Genomic DNA, 6,188 nt, shown 5'->3' on the forward strand with positions numbered 1-6,188 from the left:
GCCTATCAAAAGTGAATTTTTGATAGGCTGAAGTAGATCGACCATAACTTTTTGCTCCGATAGACAAATTGGATGAAACTAATTTCATTGGAAAGAGGACTCGCAGAGCTTTCTGTTGATATATAGTAAATCACCCAGATCATTATGTACAAGGATTTATGATCATTTAAATTTGGATCAAAAATACGCCAGGCCTCAGTACTTTTTCCTGCACGTTTTACTGTTCACTACTATTCACGGTTCGATCGGAATGTTCATAACTCATCGCTCGGGTGTCTATTTTGGATGATCCACTTATCTTTGGAAATCTTATTCGATACTCTATGCAATGGTGGGTCATAATCAAAGATATTTCGCATGGAAAAATTTATAATTCATTCTAGAAGATAGAACCCAACACATTTACACACAAAATTTCAACAAAAAATTTCTCGGGGAATTACATCATCCCTATCAGAGGTTAATTCTTGGAGACTGTCAATTGAATCACTCATCAAGGAAACAAGTCTAGTTTTAGAAAACAGATGCAGTTTTTCTTAAAGTTCAAGTAAACTTACCTCATGAGCATAATCTTCTTCCTCAATGTCTGAATCTCCAAAAACCATAAATGTTGTCTCATCAACTTCATCATTATCAGAGTCATATCCCCATACAGCTATCATGGCATGTTCTTTTTTTTTCTTTCTTTTTGCCCTTTCTTTTTGTTCCTTTTCAACCCTTTCTTTTCTCCATTCTATTTCCCATAGAGGACATTCTCTGATCTAATGATCAGTCTTTTCATACTTGTAGCATCCATTTTGATTATAATTTGAACACTTCTTGGTACCTGTTCCTTTTTTATTTCTAAAAAACTTGCTGAAATTCTTGGTTATGAAAGCAACTTGCTCCTTTTCAAATTCATCATCACTATCAAAAGCTTTTAAAGATAAAATCTTCTCAGAGGCTGCTTGTTCTTTGATTATATCAATTTCCATTTCATAGGCCCTTGAGTTTCCTACAAGTTCATCCAAGGTCAACCCTTCAAGCTCTTTATTTGCCTCCCTAATTGCAGTTACCTTAACATATCATTTTGATTTAGGTAACACTCTCAGTACCTTTTCAACTTGTTCTTCCTCAAAAATGACTTTTCCTAACGAAGTTAACTCGTTTGTTAAAGTGGTAAGCCTTGTCATCATCTCATGAAGTGTTTCATTTTCCTTCATTTTGAATGCCTCATATTCAGTAAACAAGAGAGCAATTCTAAATTTTCTTACTTGGGAGGTACCTTCATGAGCATTTACCAGTGCATCCCAAATTTGCTTAGCCGTAATACAGGTGGATATCCTGTTATATTCAGCTGGTCCTAGACCACACACCAAGATGTTTTTGGCCTTCACTTTTTTCTTTAAAGCCAACAGGTCATCGGGAATAAATTCACTCCTTACTTTCTTGACTTGTACTCCATCAACAATATTCATTGGAATAGTGGGACCATCAGTAATCCTGTCCCATATTTAATAGTCTTTATCTTGAATGGACATCTCTATCCTTGCTTTCCACCAGATAAAATGAGAACCATCAAAGAGTGGAGGTCTAGTAGTTGACTGACCCTCACTGTGACCAGTAGGAGGTGCGGAATTTATCATGTTGATCCTTTTCTTAGGTGCTAGCCTTATTTAAGACAACCTCTCTCTGATACCACTTGTTAGAGTACGCGTCCTACTAATTGCCTATCTGTGGAACAAGTAAGTAAACGTGGTTCACAGAAGTAAACTGAACATAGTGTTTTTACGTGGAAAACACGCTTAAGAAAGGTGTAAAAAACCACGACCTGTACCTCTACAGGATTTAACCCAACTTCACTAAAATACTTGAGCCTCAACAATCAACAAAATTACAAGACTTCTCATAACCTAGGAATTAAAACTTCTAACTCCTATTACTACAAAAACACTAATCTTCCCAAGATAAGTGTTCCCAAGTCTTCGAGTTCCCAAACTTGAAGACGATAACTCATAACTCAATTTATAGATTACTGAGACTAGAATCAATGACTCATTACAATACCAAAACCTAACTACTACACAGTTTATGACCTGCTAAGTAAGAGGCTTGGTTCTTCAAATATGTATGCTGATTGTTGATTGACTTTTTCAGTACGTGCATGAGTACTGAATTTGAGTCATGTTTGCTGTATTTAAGCCAACCTGTGATAGAGTCCTTTTTGATGTTCAATTCTTTCTTCAGTAGAACTCTATCAGTTAATTCTCTTCCCTTTTGCTACCGCCTCACCTCTCCTAGTTTTGATAGGATTCTTTTAATTCAAATCCTCTTCTTACTGAACTCCTTGATCAACTTGACTTCTTCAAGACTTCTAGTTTGATCTAACTCAGCTTCTGATGTAATCAATGTTATCTAAGTTTGTCTTGAACATATAATCATATCATCCAAACTCCTATGCCAGCTAGACTATTTCACCTTGAATGAACCAGCTTCTTCAACGTGTTTCATTCACATATCTATCATCAAAACTCCTCATGCCCTAACACATAGTGAGAAACATCTGAATTGATTAACCATCCTTGAGTTATTGGAGTAGAGACAATAGTATTATTTGTTGTTGGAGTTCCAAATAGGATAGCTTTGGCTTTGCAACATTATTTTGCATATGCCCAAATTTTTCACAAAATTAACGTTCGACACGAGGTTTACAAGATCTTTGATTCCCTCATCTTATCCTAATTTTGTGTGAGGCATGTTCGACTGATTATATTGGGATATAAACCTTTGTTGTGGTTGACGTGACCTAATTGTTGCATTCACGGTGGCAACTAAGACATCAAAACCCATTTGGATTTAGACAAATAGGATTTAACTTAGTGAGTTTGTTATAATGATCTTCAAATAAGATGCAAGTATCACGAGCCTTAATAGCAATAACTATTTCCTGCTAATCAGGGCCAACTCCAATCAGGGTGTAGAGAATGAGATCATCTTGTACAATATGAGAACAAACAAGAGCAAGACTAGTTGTTATTTATATGTCTTTCGGATTATTTTTCATGCTTGCTGAAAAGTTTGGGAAGAGGATATGAATAGTAAAATGCCTCTAAAACCTAGGACAAGATTGCATGAAGAATCAATTCATCTTATATTATATGAAAATTGGTTTCATCATCAGGAACTTGCATAGAGTCAATGATATACTCTATGAGATTGTATCCGATGAAAAGAGAGTGTAACTGGACTTTTCATGAAATAAAGCTGGTGAAAGTTTTAATGATAATTGTACAACAACATTAATGCAACCAAGCACCTCACCTGAGTTTAATGTTATGCTAGGAGTATTGGTGACTATAGCACAAGATGAGCTATCTGGTGTCTTTGATCAGGAGCCATGAAAGGAGGCAGAGAGATAAAAAATAGTAGGTTGGATTGAGACTGTGATTAAGTAAAAGATGTATCTGATACCATTTAAGAGACTTAATATGTGAGAATAAAAAATTTATATTGATTTGTTATAGGGCACAAGTACTTATATACACAACTACAATCTCATACAATGTCCAAAATCAAGTGATTTGATTTATGAGAATAAATTCTTATTACTAATTTGATTTGACTGTTACATTTATGGGATTCTGATTAAGTATAAATTTATTGCTTGATTTTTTTATCTTGCAAATATTTAGTATTATTAACAGTTAGATTACACAGTGGAGGAGGTTTAGTCAGAGATTATCAAGGAAGAATAATTGTTGCCTACTCTATACTTCTATGACAAGGGACATATAACATAACAATAGCTGCAATCATGCTTTTAGGATCAAGTGGTGTGTCACTAATGACCTCAAGCTTGCTTTAAGAGAAACAAATTTTCTTCTCATAACTAATTGCATAAGAAGGGAATGGAAAGTCCCTTAAAAAATATTCTCTCATATTAATGAGATTGAGAGCCTAATAATTCATGTCTTCAAGTCTTTTGTTGAACTCCTAAAGGCAGGTCAAAAAACTTGTCAATATGGACAGATGAAGTATGCTTTCCTATAGGTTCAAACCAGTTAAACCTGCTCACATTGTGTATGACCCCTCTTAATTTCATTTATAATTTTTCTCTTGATTATGGAGTAAACTAACCTCTAGGTCTCCTTTCAATCGTCATGTATAAAGTTTGATGTGCCAAATTCAAAATTTACTCTTAAAACTCGTTTGACCATGAATATTATTCATTTTTCAGTACTTCAGCTTAGAAAAATATATTTGGGCATGAGATTTCAGGAAATTATGTTTTTACTTTATTCACTTTTTAAAATAAATTCAAAAACTTCAAAAAACAACAATCAGGGTGTTTTCAATTTTTTTCAATCCAATTTACTCATAAAGATTTAAAAACAACTCTAATTTATTTCATAACCAAATACAACTTTAATTTTTAAATATTTTTTTTACTAAAAACAATAAAAATTATTTTATTCTACTTTCACGGTGAAACATGATGGGACGCTACCTAGTTTTTGTTGCCTTTTCTAATTCCTGTTTTCTATTCAATACTTTGTGAAATCTTTTTGCTAAACTTTCTCCCTTTGGAGTTATGCCCAAGAATATCAAATGACGTGCCAAGTAAGATAGGGAAGTTTTTGTACTTGCAAGTCTTACCAATTCTACCTTCCAAAATAATGTGAACTCCACATTCGCATTTACGAAATTTATTCATTTCGTCCAAAAAAGAAAAAATTAACAAAAAAGGGGGTTATACTAATCAAAATCTTAACCAAGGTTTTTAGCTAATTGATAAGGCCAAGAAACTTGAGGAGAAATAATGGAATGAGTAAGCAATGGAGAGATGTTGTACCATGAGGTACAAGAATCTAAGCTTTACGTTGTACATTGTGTAAACACTGTTTTACAAGGCCTTTTTTCTCCGAGTTCAATTTAGTGATTGCAGCTTCCGATCTCGACCGTACGGAACAACAGATGATGGTACAAGGCAGGGGCGATTTTGTTCCAGAAGAGTCTCATAATGTTCCCTTGACGGCGATTTTAGTATCCGGGTTTACTCACTTTGTCTACATTATGCTTATTCATTTCTTATTTTTAATGTGTGTTTTAATTTATGTGGCACTATTCGAATTTCAAGAGTCAAACTATTCAGTTTTAACTATGACTTCAGACATGGGTGTCTATGTTACTATCTGTTTTTTCTCATTATCTACTATTTCCTACTCTATACTGCTATGATTAGGGACATATAACATGACAAAAGTTGTAACTATACTTTTGGGGATCAAGTGATGTCTAATGACCTCATGCCTGCTTTAAGAGAAATAAATTTTCTTCTCATAACCAATTGCATGAGAAGGAAAACGGAAAGTCCCCTGAAAAATATTCTCTCATATTAATGAGATTGAGAGCCTAATAATTCATGTCTTCAAATCTTTTGTTGAATTCTTAAAGCTAGGTCAAAAGACTTATCAATGTGGACAAATGAAGTATGTTCTCATGTCGGTTCAAACAGTTAAACCTGCTCACATTGTATATAATCCTCCTTAATCACGTATATAATTTTTCTCTTGATTATGGAGTAAACTAACCTCTAGTCTCCTTTCAATGGTCATGTATAAAGTTTGATGTGCCAAATTCAAAATTATAACTATTTGTACTTCAATGATCAAAGGAGACAGTGTTTTTCTTTTTAAAAGGGCAAAATGACCTTTTGGACCCCTATACTATGTCGGCTTTGTAAGTTGGACACTTCTACTTACATGTTTGTCATCTGGACCCTTGAACCCACTAAAAAGCAACATTTTAAATCCCTTTTTGGTGAGTGTAACACACTCTCCTCCACACCAGCTGCCATGTCAGCTGCCACGTCTGACACGGCTGACACGTCTGCCACGGCTGACACGTCTGCCACGGCTGACACGTTTGCCACGTCATTTAAAAAAAATATTACATTAAATTTCAAGTCATTTTTAAAATGCTACATAACAAATTAAATATTAAAGTTAATTTAATTAAATAATAAAATTTATAAATTATAAAAAAAATTGAATAATCATGTTTTTATTTTTGCTCACAAATTAAACATCAAATCCATTCCAAATAATTAAAATTCTTCTCCAACTAATTTAAATTTTTAACTATAAATTCATACATACAAACATAATAAATTTTTGATTTTTAAATTTGAATATTTTTAACAAATTCAC

The sequence above is a fragment of the Capsicum annuum genome, chromosome 10 (genome assembly GCF_002878395.1).
Source record: "Capsicum annuum cultivar UCD-10X-F1 chromosome 10, UCD10Xv1.1, whole genome shotgun sequence".
Classification (NCBI taxonomy): domain Eukaryota; kingdom Viridiplantae; phylum Streptophyta; class Magnoliopsida; order Solanales; family Solanaceae; genus Capsicum; species Capsicum annuum.